General features: G+C 40.3%; 1 protein-coding gene across 2 annotated transcripts in view; it reads right to left on the bottom strand.

The window, feature by feature from the left end:
* SLC35F5 (solute carrier family 35 member F5) overlaps window positions 1-14,648 on the bottom strand; it is a 152,301-nt gene that overhangs the window by 96,770 nt on the left and 40,883 nt on the right. Inside the window, exon 16 of one of the 2 annotated variants that reach the window (XM_087730966.1) lies at window positions 9,177-9,291. The exons of the other annotated variant lie outside the window; for it this stretch is intronic. The gene's annotated coding sequence lies outside the window, so the exon portion shown is untranslated. Of the gene's footprint in view, window positions 1-9,176; window positions 9,292-14,648 lie in introns of those variants that run through there. 2 annotated transcript variants of the gene reach the window in all.

The raw sequence follows: 14,648 nt of genomic DNA, 5'->3' as shown, positions 1-14,648 counted from the left end.
GGAGGACATGAGAATATGATTTACCTATTGAACAGCAATATGACCTTAAGTAAGAATATGCAGATTCCATTTAATAATGCTAGGAAAATAGACACTGTCTGTACTTGAAATTGGATCCATACAGCCACTGAAGACTTTTAGCAAATTGCTTCTTTCGCATTTGTGTGCTTGAGTATCAGTGGTCAGCTCCATAGGCATTTGCTAAGACTACTGTTCATTTCAGATAGTTCTTGCCATTTCAGCTCTGAAAAAATCTCACTTTTTGTACCTGTATGAAGTATTATTTAAAAGTCAAAGACTTCTGGTTACCTGGCAACCTATAAATGAAGTCTTTGGGAAAGGAACCTGAAAGGAGGGCCCTATTGAATATCAGTCTTCTTTCTACATTGTAAGTGAAGCTATCTCACAAAAGATGTCAAATATAAATGGGTCTTTCCACTCTGGGACTAGTTTATAGTTAGAAGTATTAGCAAAATACAAAAATATAAGTACATTATATGAATAAATAAAGATGGCGAACATTTTCACTATCCTGCCCCAGCCTCTAACTTCATCTGAGCTTCAAAAAAGCTTCAGCTGCAAGTGTTTAAGTAAATTTAATTAATTTAACTGTACTGGCTAAGAACAGCTAGAGGAGTATGCCTGACTAACTGGTGCAGCCAGGTCATTGCAATTTTCTCCATTTCAGGCTTCAACCCTGCATGGAAAAACTGCCCTGACCTCCCAACAGAGATCCATCAGGACCTCAATGCTGGCATCTGTCCAGTTAACAGTATGTTGAGAAACCATTTTTATTTTAATTGCTTTTTAATTCTGAAGCATAACCTGACTCTGGATGTAAGCTGGAGGACATTACAGGTGTGAGAGCAAGCAGGATGTAAACTGAAGAGTGAAATGCCAAACAGACCTTTTTGAATTGGGTGGTGAGCCCAGGCACGAAGGCTGCTCTTTGCTCTTGCCATTCCCTGCTAAGCACAGGAGGAAGCTCAGGCTGTTCCCTGCAGATGCAGCAGCACACTCACAAGCAGCTGAACACATCTAGCACACAGATGTCCGATTTGGTATTAATATTATTTCAGATGTACATTAGAGGGGCAGATGTATAATCTGGGACTACATCCAAATTGCCTTTTAAGGCAATAAGATAATCAGTGAGAATTTCTTCCTTTTTATTGTTGCTCATTCCTCCTCCTGTCCCTTAAAAACTAAAGAAAGGAAAAAGAAAAAAAAACAAACCAAAACAACATACCAACCTTTTTTTTTTTTTAAACAAAACAAAAAAACAGACTGAAGCATCACAGTTGATGCAGTTCTATGGCACACCATCAAAGACGTGACTATCTCTGGAAGTGCAATGGCTTTTGAAGTAAATAAACATTTAAACCTGCCATATTGTAAAATGACCTTATTTAACTGAGGATCAGACCTCACTTAACAGCTAGTGCCTATAAAGCAGAGAAGGGTCTTAAAATGTGTTTAAATGTTTCCTTTCACAGTTCCTATCAACAGCTACCCCTCTCCCTCCCACAGAGGTGTCTGTTCTCTCTGCACTCTTGGCTGAGAGCACCATAGGAAGGCAGGCGTCAGGCAGGACTTTGTGTTTGTACAGTTACTTCCCATTGATATAAGTAGTGAAGCAGAAGTGATAAAAGCTAGAGACACTGCTCACCTCCCTGGTAAAATTCAACCATTCAGAGTAGGGTGGGATGCCAACGATCCTGCATTGTTCCTGAATGCACACATTCTTATGGAAAGAACTGTAAAGCCATTAGAGAAATTTTCACGTGTTCCTTTTGAATTATATAGATCACCAGGTCTAAGTGTAGGTAAATAGGCTGGAAGGGGGAAAAAACCCCTGCCTGGCTTAACCCCACCTGTAACAATATTCTTCTTCGTCTTGGAATAATACAGAATACATGATTAAAAAAATGAAGCTTCTTCCTGCTACTTCATTTTTACTATACAAACAAGAACAAAAAAGGCTTCGCAGTGGTGCAATCAAAATTCATTCTTCCTGGGGTTTGTTCTTTGAGGCCAGCCACAGAAGTTGCTGTGCTGGAAGATGCTAACAAGAAAGAGGAATATTGTAAGGTTTGTTATCCACATTATAACAATGGCAAGTTCATCAATACAGATAGGAAAAAGATCTGCTAGAGCTACTGTTTGTTATACAGTGCTTTCATCCCTGGCAGGGAAGGAGAACTACAGAATCTTCTTGTAGAGTAATTATAATAATATCAGACTATTTTTTCATCCCCCCCAAAAACCAAAGCCCTGAACCCAAAGCTGTTTTTCCACAGAAGTGTCACATCCCAGAAACATCATAAAGGCTTTTTGATGACTGAGAGCTGTGATACTGAATTCATGAGAGTAACAGAGTGCTGGCCTGGGCTCCATTATTGTTGAAAAGATGGGAAACAATCAGATCACTCCTGACAACTTGAAAGCTTAGCAGGAGGAAAAACAAAGTACGACAGGGTTTCACAAATCATTAGGTCCACAGTGATAAAAATGTTTTACTTACTTATAGAGGAAGAAATAAAATTTTCCTAATCCTGAATCACAGGCTGTGTTCTAGCTGGATGCACTGGTCAGATCCAGCAGACACAAAATACTCAGGAAAGAAAAATAATCAAATTGGAAACAGCTACAGATTACTGAAGTAACAAGATGAAAAGTCCACCAAGTATCATTCAGCTTTAAGAATGCACAGATGAATGTAAAAAACCCAGAACCCTGTATTAAAGTTACACTCCTAAACCCCAAAGACCTTTCATAAGATTCTTGCAGCTGAAATGAGAAATAAGACTCCAGTTAATTTTAGCAGATGCCCACAGGTAGCCCATACAGTATAATTAGTTATCTGGAAACTGGAGGGGGGGGGGGGGGGAAATATTCTATTATAATTATTTTCATTTTCCTAAGACAAAAAAGCACAAGCAGATTAAACAAGCATATATCAAATACCATCAGGTACAATTCTTCACAGAGTTCAATAAAAAAAAATTTAACAGAATGCAGTTGAGTGCCTAGAATATAGTACTCTGCACCATGCAGTGCAATAATTATGCACAATTAAAGCCTACTGTGCAATTTTGTTACCATAAATGCTCACTGACTCACACCAATTGAAAAAATCTAAAACGACCTGCTACAGAATCACTTTCCACGATTAAATGCCAATTCACAATTTCATCTCTATGGCCAAAATACATTTCTTAATTTGGTCTGATCTTTTCACAGTTGTGGTGTTTAAAGCTCAAGCTCTGAAAAAGTGAACAAGAATTAGCATTAAAATAGCTTAGAGAACACTTCCATGTTTCATTTCTAGGAAATGTGCTTCTCGTTCCACTCTTGGAGGCTCATAATAGGTACTGAATAATTAAGACCATCATGAAGCTTTGTAAAAAATCTTAGAAATATAGGAAAGCTGTGTTCACACTGTATGAGAATGAATAGTGCATACTCATTTATTTGTATGAAATCCACAGTGTTTAAGTGCGTGCTTATTTTTGTTATTTGATGCCTGACAATTCATTTAGCCCACACATTTACTTGGAGTAACGGTACTACGGAGGCCAGCTGAATATGGTTCCTTTGCAGAACACATTACAAAGAGTAAGAAATCTAAGACTTCCAAGTCTTAAATATAAAGTTCTTCTAAGAGTAACAAATTTACCCAGATTCCAAAACTTACTAAGAGGCACTGTAATGGGAGCTGGAAAGGGAGAAATCCCATGAGGATGTAACAGGTACTGTAGCCTCTTTTAATAGATAGCATCATAGTTCTCAAGGTGATGTATAAAAAGAAACATAATACATACACTTATATTTATGGATGTCCAGCATTTCCCAAAATAGTGATCTGTTATCCCTGCCTTTGAAGAAGGTGTTTTCCCCCTGGCTTCAGTAAGGTTATAATTTCATTCTTTGTACATTTTCACAACTGGGGCTCAAGGGATCCTGAGCATCACTGCTCTTGCATGGATAAAAGCTTATAAAGGGTCAGTTACCAGTGATGATGAATGTTGTCAAATTTTTAGTACAAAAGGATTATTAAGTCTAAATTTGTCCAAATAAATATTGCTAATATTACCAAGAACTGTGTTCTGATTAGGAGTAGAAAGCAAAAGGAGAATGAACTAGAAAAATCAGCAGAACAAAGATGATATGCCAAGATTAAAAATAGATTCTTGAAAAAATATAGTGGTGGTAGTTAGTTATTTACCAGTCCCTTTGGGGTAGCTATAAAAGATTTTTGTTAGGCACCCATATAAAGATGAACTCAAAACAATTTGCTGCTTCTCCTGACATGTCATCCTTAAGAGCTGCTAATATAGTACGACACTGTCCAGATCTCATTGACCTGATACTTGAAGAAGTCCTGACCAGACAAGAAGAAATAATTAGAAATATTATCTCCATCAGCTTGAGCAACCCACATACTGCCAGGTAAATGGATTTTTAATTCCTGATATTGCCCTCTCCCTGATGTGTATCCTTTTCCTTCTGTAAACTACTCCTCTTACTGTTATCCCTTTCCTCGAATGAGAATCTGGCTTAGGCTGCTAAGCCTGTGTCTTCAGCAGCTGTGGGCCAGGAGAGAAGCTTTGAAAAGCAACAATTTAAAGCGGCCTGGCTGTCATGCAAACTTGCAGTCTCTGAGTGGCTAAGACGATCTGCTGTCTCGTAATTCTTCAGCTGTGAGGCTGCAAGTGAGAATTACCTCTAGACAAGAAATTTTTATTTTGCTGTTCTGTATGTCTGGTTTTTTTAGTTTTCAAGAAAGAATTTTTGGAGCAACAGCAACTCTGGCCATTTGAGTTCACTTCCTTTTTTATGCAGAAGAACAGTTTATACTGCTAATACTATCTGAAAGACTATCATATGTGATGGACACGTTCTTTCTTGGTAAAAAAAGACTATACAAAGATGTATGTTATTGCTAAATTATTTTGTATTTAGTACTTTATATTTCAGGTCCTTTAGTTCCCCCATTTATATCTTCAAAAATTTTTACTAAAGTAAAAAGTTGCTGCATTTGGACAAAGAAGCCAAGAGCTCTTCCTCAGAAAATCATGATCCATGGATCATTGACTCCTTCCACTGGAGCCGTTAGGTTTGTTTCACTTTCAGAGTCTACTTATTCAATCAAAAACTATGAAATGCTATCAGTCACGTTCAGTCACCTCAGGCCTGGCTTGCAAGACAACACAATGTCCTGCAAGAAAGGATGAGAAAGAGGTTTTGAATTTTAAAATTCAATATGCATTTGTACATTAAATTTCAAATCAGACAACACAGCAGACACAATACATTGTTTGCTATTACAAAAAGGCATGCTTTGGGACACTGAGTTCTACCCAGGCAGTCAGAGAACATGAGTAGGAGCAACTGTGCAGGATGGAGAGAGATCTGGCATCCATTTGTCTCTGCTCTTTGAGCCTCAGGCTGGGTTGCTAGCGACGGAGCGGACAGGGCCTACCTTGCCCAGGAACGCCTGTCATCTTACATCCCTGCGCAGGAGCTTAAGCCAATGAGATGATACTTATTGACTGAACCCAGATTCAGACTTACATATTTAGGGACAGAGGCAATCTCTCTACCTGTAACTTTCAGCCTGAGCCTTAAAATCTTTCCAGCACAGGGCCAAGCTCAACTCTGCCAGCAACCTGCTGCCCACCAAACATCTGTCCAAGCCCAGGGAAGATGTGCTGCCATCACCACAGTAACGGGTGAATCCTCAGACTTTGCTAAAAAAGCACATACCTGCACACTCCCCAGTGCAGCGAAACCGCGCCAAGCCGAAGGCACTGCAGGGCGTCTGGGAGGAACGTAGCTCCCACTCTATGAAAGCACACACGTCAGCAAACTAGTAATTTCTGTAGTGTTTTTCTGAGCTTATTTACATGATCACGTTGATGAGCGCAGCGTGTCAGCTGTGTGGGATGGTATCCCGCTAAAGCCAGTGGTAAAATAAATTTAGTAGGCATTTATGTATGCCACACTGTAATGTCCAGATGAAACAAAGACTGTAGAGACCATGTAAGTAGATCAAAATGAAACAGCACCAATATGAGCTTATGTTAATAAGATTATGATTTCAAGGCCATATTACTTTGGCAGGTCCTTGAGAACCACTTTATGTCATTTAGGCAACAGGCAAAACACTTTGTCCATGAGAACCCGTGGGTGTGCAGTCGTGACTACAAGGCCACTGAAGGACAAGGTTATGGAAAGAAACAGGGAAAGATGTTTCCTCATGGGGAAAGAATAAACTAACAGAGCCAGATACCTATTCAGGGGCTTAGCCAGCTTCTTAACTCCAAACTGCGCTATAAGCGCCCTGTACCCACACACATGGGTCCGTGACAGGAGCCTCTGGAGCGTACCTGGCCCTCCCGGCATCAGCAAGCCGAGGCACAGCTGCTGGGGCTCCCTCTCCACAGCCGTCGACACCAAAATCCTCCAGAAACGTACCACACTCAAGACCACAACACAGAAATCCTTGCTGCAGCGGGTGTGCGTGGCCGGGTGCTGGCCGGGGGAGCTCCTCTGTGAGGAGAGGCGGGGGCTGCCCCGGGCCGGACACAGCCGGTTCCAGCCGGTTCCAGCCAGCGCTGCCACTGTCCCACCACAGGGCACAGCTGAGCCCGTCAGCGACGCAGGTGGCACCTCTGGAAAAATGTATTTAAGAAAGGGCAAAATGCCACAGAGGTGGTGAGGAGTGAGGAAAAAGCGTGAGAAACAGCCCAGCGAGTGCCCAGGTCTGGGGAGGAGGAAGAGGCACTCCCAGTGCCTGAGCAATAAAATTAATTTTTCCAAAGTTCAGTCTGTTTCGCCCATGAGGGTGATTGGTAAGTGATCTCCCTGTCTTTATCTTGATCAACAAGCTTTTTCCTCTTATTTTGTCCCCTGGTCCTGTTGAGGAGTGAGAGAGCAGCTGGGTGGGCACCTGGCTCTCAGCCAAGGCCAACCCACCACACCTGCCTTGTGCTGCACGGAGGAACCTCCGGCTTTACATATAGATAACTAATTTTCCCTTCATTAAGCAGAACTTAAAACAGTGGTTATGAACTCCCAGAAGTGTCTCCATCCACACAGGTTGCTGGCAATGAACTGCAGCTGAGCACAGCTGTTAGGATCTTGCTCCCTCCTAAACTTTCTGGAGTGCCCCGTGCAGCACAGCTGGCTTGTTGGTGTGTGCACGCTGCCTGCCATCTCCAAAAACACCATAAAAAAATCAGTCAGGAGATTAAAATGGGACGAAAATACAAGCATACATTTATGTAAACGTGGCAAAATAGTCCTCTGAACTAAGTGCTTGAAGTGACTAGAAAAGATGACACGGTCTAACAGCTAAGGCTTTTCTTCTCATTTCTTGATGGAGATGTCATTTGGTGGCACTACTTAGACTAGCATCACAATGGTCAACAAGAGCACCACGGTGTTAGTACTCCTGCCTGGCTGAGCTCACTTTGTCATAAACTCTATGACACCAGCACAAACTCTGCAGGCTGGAAACTGTGAGGGCTATATGGAATTCCTATACAAATATGCCCACTTGGGTCTGTCTTTGTCATAGTATTTTTACTTAATTTCTATTATGCCATTTAGAATTGCAATTCTATGCATTTAAGCTCTTCAACATCAGTCAGTACTACACATGATTACTTCATTATTGCACCTTGAATACCTGCACCTGTTTCTTAAAGTGAATTTGAATGACACACTTCAGTATGATGATCCATTAATGCAACACATGCCTTTGCTCCCTTTCTGACTGATCATGTCTTGCTATCTGTAAGGCCAAGGAGGAGTACTGAGCTGAACACCAGGTATTGTGTCAGCTATCAGGTTAGGCTTCCTGCATTTATCTTGTAATTGTCTGAATATTTTAATAATTGTGCATAATACGATAATCCGATTTAGATAATCAACTCATACAGTGTGTATTTGATAACATCATCTCTGGTTGATAACTGAACACCTGAAGGGAGAATCAGCTTCCTAATTCTTGCAGCATACTTCACTACAAGGTGTCTTCACCTTTCTTTCTCTTGGGACAAATGATAATTGAACTGAGTGAATAAAGCTAGGCTCTGAATACCAGACCAGTCTGCCAGCCTGGAAAATCCTATACTGCTGTTTGAGCAAGATGGACATTTACAGGCCATCGACTAGAGCCAAGGGGTTCAATTAGTTGTATATCTTTCTCTCAAGCAACTGCAGGCAAAGAAATTTTCCCAGCCCTGGATTTAAAATAAAAGAAAAGACAACCAGTAAAAGAGCATCAATAGCCATGAATAAAACTAGCACATTAATTAAGAGTAAATAATTATTCCAGTGTACGTAACTGATTCTTAAAAGGATGCTCTGCAGACAGATAAGTTAAAATAGTAGCAAGTACCTTACTTTACAAAAGCATCAAGATTAGCGACATAAGAACCAGTCCATACAGGAAAAACAACAATATTAATAAAGGGTAAAGGGCAGTCTGCTCTCCTGGCATGCTTTGTTAAGCCACATCCAGAAATTTATAACAAGCACGTAGCCATGAAACTACTAAAAACAAGAAGCTGTGCACTTTATTTACTGAATGATTAGCAATAATATCATTATTGTTAACATGAATATCATCCATAAACTATTTTTGGAAATAATATTAAAAGACACCACTCCAAGTACAGTGCGGAGAAGAACTGAGGCAGGAATTAAGATACAAATGTAAAGATAAAATTTAAAACTCTGTATTACTTTTGGCGGGGTGGGCAACAAAGAAGCCACACTAAATATGAAGAATTAATTCACATGATCCACATTGCCTCATGCAATCAGCAAGGAGAAAGACAAATCTCTGTTGCTCCTACTCTCTCACTGTAACAATGAGCCCCAGGTATATCTGCCCCCTTCCAGTCATATAAATTTTAATCTACAGAAAAGTTACAAAATCAAATTAACAGAAAATAAGTACCATAAGGGCCACATTTAGAGACAGTTACTTACCCACTGTAGGGCTTAACTGCAGATTATCCTTTAAAATCACATTTTTTTAATCAATGTAAATTAGCACAGCTCCATTCAAATAAATGGGGCCATGCCTTTTTGTCCTAGTTGATGATCTGGCCTGTAACATTCTTGGAAGAAGTGAGATTTTGTTCACCTGAACAGAGACTCAGTGGGATGCCTCTGAGCTCAAAGTTGTAAGTCAGTGTTCACAGCAAGCAGAGTTTCACATCACACCAGCTCAGATGTTTCAGCTACCCTGAATTCTCCAAAAGTCGACTTTGTCTGCAAAAGAAAGTAAAAAACCCTCCCAATACAGCAGCAAATTAAGAAAGGGTGGGGGGAGAGGGACACCCTATTTTTAAAGCCCATAAAATGCAGAGAAATCTCAGCTCAGTGGGAAGGTGAGTACGTGGGTGAGGGGCAATTTTTGAGATACGTCTTCAGAGAACTACAATGTACATGTAAGCGATTATTCCTTCTGTGAAAGACACACATTTCAGACTCCCAGCTTTTGGAGGCTAGACTATCTCCAAGGAGTCAGTAAGTCCATACAAGGATGGGAAGAAGAAAAATACAGTAGGATTGTGGGACTACCATGTGATTAAAAAACAGACAAGACCCACATCAGGGTACCACTATAATCAGTCCATTTACCAGTGGAGGAATTTCTCCTGCCTAACCTGAGCTTGGTGATTTGCAGAGTGCAGCAAAAGCATTTTTAGAGGCACATGAATAGGTTTAGAGGCAACGAGGTGACTCAGAGGAAGCAAACATTCAGTCCCAATAGATTGTGGGTGGAGAGTGATGAAATATTATTGCTACCAGGATGTTTTCAAAATGTTTTTTACTATATGCAAATTTTTCTAAGACAGAAAAATAAATATGCAGGCATCTCTTGGGTGTTTTGATGCTGCAAGGTGCATCTGGGCTAAGGGACACTGAACATAAAAAATGATTTCACTGCTTTAAAAAGAAATAGCTCATAAAATAATTAAACATTGAAAATGTTGCATCTAGACTGGGCCTGGTTTTGTCATGTTCTCTGTGAGTTCTCTCCTGGCTATGAAAGCAGCTAAGCAGGCAGACACATACTAGGATAAACCTGTTGTTACAGGTTCTACAATGCGGTGTTGAAGGCACAGCTGTGCAGAAGGGGATGCTGAGGTGACTCTCTAAAATTAGACGTATCTCTGAATGTAGATAAACCTAAAATCAGGAGGGCCATGTTCAACATGGTTCAGCTGGTATTACAGTGTTTAGCTAACTCCAGAACTTGAAGATCAGGCTCTGCTTTACTGCACTTTGATGCGGACCGCTGCTCAGCATACCATTGCGTGCCTTGACTTCATCTAAACATTGCAACATGACCCGTTAGGTTCCTGTGAATTTGATTTAAATGTTATGTCCTCTCCATATATTGGTATCTCCAGGGATCACCTCATCAAAGTCAAGTTAATCTACAGAGATGTAGATTGGGCTCCATCTGATCCCTCTCTTCCAGCTTCGGGAGTTGCTGGTAACTGCCTTAAGAGGCAGAATTAGCGATGGGCAGATAGAGAGGACTTGCATAGCCTTCACTTTGCATTTCTGCCACCCTGTTTACCACTCTCCCTACCTCCTTGGCTTATTCTTTTTCCTAGTCTCCAACAGATGTGGATTTTGGGGAGCCGAGGTCAGTTCCTCAGGCACTGTGAATCCCAGCCATAGTTTCTACCTTTTCTACATCTCCATTACTGTGGCTGTGCTACACTGAGCCCTTTGATACAGGCACAGCTTCTGCAGTGGCAGCAATTGAGATAAACTGACATTTGTTACATTGAAGAAATAAGTCTTTTAGCTGTTTGGAGCAATCCCTACTCTCTTCTTAAACAGCTAAAAGACTTCCTTTAAAAATCTAACAAATAGTGGTTAATCTTCATTGGTGTCTCTCTAGCAGCATCTGTAGTAAAGGTCCTGGCCCAGCCCTGGCAGTAGCACTGATCCATGACTGTCGGCATCTCTAGCGAGGACTGATTAAGGACCGACTGCCCAAGTAGCACAGGTCAGGCAGGGCGGGAGGAATTATGGAGATTTAAGGGAATATGAGGGAAAAGGTGGCAATGTTGCCACGGGGCTTGGGCTGAAAGCTGTAGTTATTATTTCTGTAAGAACTGAGGCATTCTTAAGGAAGTATGAACTACAGCTTTCTGCCCAAGCCCCGCGGCAACCTTGCCAACCATCTGTTACCATGGTTTTTACCTCATAAAAAAAGAAAATTATAATCACTACCGTAATTTTACAAAGGGGAAAACCCAAACCACTGAAAGGTGAAGGAACTTTCCCAAGTATCATCAGTAATAATAAGGAAGGGGAAGAGGTAGTATTGTGTCCACTCTCAACATTCAAGGCATCACATAAAAGATCTGGTCTTTGGTACAGGTGAAATTCAGGAGAAACACTATGGAGCTGACTGTGAGACTGTGGAGTTACTCGAGTCCATTTTGTGTTGAGTTTACACACAGCAACATTTAGCTCAAAACGATTATCCTCTACTGAAAACAAAACTAAGCAAAAATGTAAGCAAATGTTCTCCAAATGTAGAACAGCACACACCCAAATATTGTTATGTGAACCAAGCAGCTTTGTTAAGAGCTGTCTTGAAGATACACTTCAAGGCCAATGTACACTTTCAGATTTAAACAGTCTGGTATGTGAGGAGAAATATGCAAAGCCAGTATTCTCAACTCCTCTGTACTTGTGCCTCTTCATGCCTAGCAGGCATACTGCTAGGATGCCTCTGTTGCCAATTTTGCAAACAATTTAGCATTGAACAGTCTTTTTTTAAACCTGTGAGAGAAAAAAAAAAAAGAGAAAAATGAAGAATTTATAAAGGGAGACATAAATGTGGCAGTTTTAGAAATCATCTGCAGAGGGAGGCGGTAGATTGGCAGGTATAATGGCAGACCAGAGCCAGAAAGCAGAGATACATCATTAAAAGCATTAACTAGGTGTTTTGAGGAATTACTTTGGCAGAGAGCCAACGCGACATTAGTATTATTTCATGACAGACTCTATGTGTCACCAAACCTTTATATCAGTTAGACCCCTAAAAGCAAATCAGCGTTTTTTTAAATAATGAAACACTTCCACCATTTAAGTTTTTGGGGGTTTTGAAACTTTTAATCCATGAGAATTTGCAGCTTATTCATCCGCTGTTCACAGAACAGTGGATATTCTCACAAAATCGTTCTGTCTTGAAGCTTTATCAAGAGCTCCACCTCGTACCCTGCCCTCAAGTACAAAAGGAACGGACAAGGATAGAAATAATTTAAACTCCTTTTGCAAGAGCTCAGGTATACCTCTTTTACTGGAAATCCATTCTGCATCTCCTCCTAGTTCTGAAGGGCTGTTCTTTCCCTTGCCACGGCTCTGCATCAGCTCCTGGTAGATCATCACTTCTGTTCTGTTTCTTCTCTAGGTTAGGCTGGTACTTATTGCCCCTTTGCATCTCAGAACGGGCGCTGGCTTAGTCCATAACCATTTCCTTGAGAAAATACTTTGGTGATACTCTCTGTTACCCTGTTCTAAGAACACATTATTCAGGAGCTTCTCCTACTTGAAATTCACTGTGGTCAACACACTCCTCTATGAAGAATAATGAATCCAACTTCATTTTTAAGCACTTCTTGCTTACAAGAATCAGACACTTCAATTAAACACTACCAGCTACTTAAGCCATATTCACTAGTGGCTGATCATATGCAAATTATGGGAAAAACAGTCACATGCAAAAGAGCGACAGATGGAGATATATCAGCTTTTACCTAACAGTGAAGAGGGGAGGTCGAAGTCAGCGTCAGCACTTTTGTCAAAATGTGTTTTTAACAAGAGATAATTGTTAGATTACTAATACACTTCCATAATATTTTTTAAATATTTATACTATGAACTAATGATGTCCTCTCAATTAGTGAAAAGAGTCTTCTGTACATTCCTTTGTGAGTAAGGAAATACAATAAATAATAAAATTATTTAAAATAATAAAATAAAGGCAAGGAGGACTTGGGGAAAGGTATGCATAAGACCAAACTCCATTCGTCAGTGGTCCTTGCATCAAACTTCCTCCTTATCTCCCCATTCCTCTCAGATCACCACGTCCCATGGTCAGAAACTCATCTTGGGGCATTGCTTGCCTGTTTGCCTGCAACACCACAGCCACAAAAGCCATCTGCTTATAACTTGATTTTTTTAATATTTTTTTTTTCCTACCAACGGGATAAAAAAAATAGGTCTGCTGGCAGATGAGCTTCTTTCTAAATGGGAACACTGTTACAGATAGACAGAATGCTCCTTCATGTTTATGAAGCTTCCTTTGCATTGTGTAAATGCACACTTGCAGCGTAATCATGAGTTTTTCATCATCGTTATCAGCATGGTCCTAGTAGTTAAATCAAAGAAGCCTAGTAAATGACACAACACTGGAAGGTTCCCACAAAGAAGAGCCTGTTTAGATAATTAAGGAATCTTTATGGTATAAACATCTTCACGTCACAGCAAGTTGTAGCACAGTAGATAACACTACCAAAAAGAGTCCTGAAAGCGTGCAAACCCACAAACTACAATTGGGGTTTCTTTAACATAAGCTTGCAGTAGGGGTTGGGAGCAGAGGGGGGGAAAACAAGGGGAAGAAAAGAAGAAGAGTTCACATTGAGGTAATAAACCATCGCTTCTTTGGGAACCTTAAGCTTTGTCAAGTTTTTTAAAATCAATATACATGGGATATACTTGGGTTGTAGATATAAATAAAAACCAAGAATGTCTCCCACATACATACTATTGATAGAAGAAGCTTTAAACTTCACGTACTAGCAAGTGACATTGAGCTTCTGGCAAGAGGCAGTTTCACCTATGAAATGCGTCTCCTAAAACTGAAGAGTATACAGAGTAGAATAAGAGAATATGTCAACAAACTACGTCCTAGAGATCGAAAGCAATCTAGCTAGCCTGCCCTGGCTTACCCCATTGTATACAGAAAAGTACTAGGTGTCAAGACATCACAGAAAATAGTTTAGAACTTACTAGCCTAATGGAATAAAAATAAATTGATTAATAATAATAAATAAATGGAATATATGGATAATAAATTAATGGAATAAAAATAAATAAATTGATTCACCTTTTGGATAAGGAAAAAAACCCCACCCAAACCCCAAACAAACAGGAAAAAAAAAAAAAAAACACAAACCAAAAACCAAAGAAACAAACAAACAAAAAACCAAACCCAAAGCATAAAACAACTTATCTCAGTCATTTACCCAGTAGCTCCCCTGCTCTCGGGGCTAGCGAACGATGGCAAACCACTGTCAACTCCCAGCATTCCTTATGGGCCTCCACACATCTTTATCATAACTTCCACTGAAAAGCCGCCTTAATATGGGTTCTGTGCCCACTTGCCCTGGCCATTTATGCAGCCAGTTGTCAGCACAAGTCATGAAGTACTGATATAGCCTAAGAAAGTGATAATTTTTACGTTAACCTTATAGTTTAAGGAGAGAACCTGCCAAAAAATGGAAAATTATTCCACATTTTACATATCTCTAGGACTTTAAAAATAGAGGGATCACACAATGACTGGGATTGCAGCCATCAGTTAGGACACT

The sequence above is a fragment of the Nipponia nippon genome, unplaced genomic scaffold (genome assembly GCF_047370975.1).
Source record: "Nipponia nippon isolate SJK-2023a ecotype South Korea unplaced genomic scaffold, ASM4737097v1 scaffold_5, whole genome shotgun sequence".
Lineage (NCBI taxonomy): Eukaryota > Metazoa > Chordata > Aves > Pelecaniformes > Threskiornithidae > Nipponia > Nipponia nippon.
This window is presented reverse-complemented; position numbering and strand designations above follow the sequence as displayed.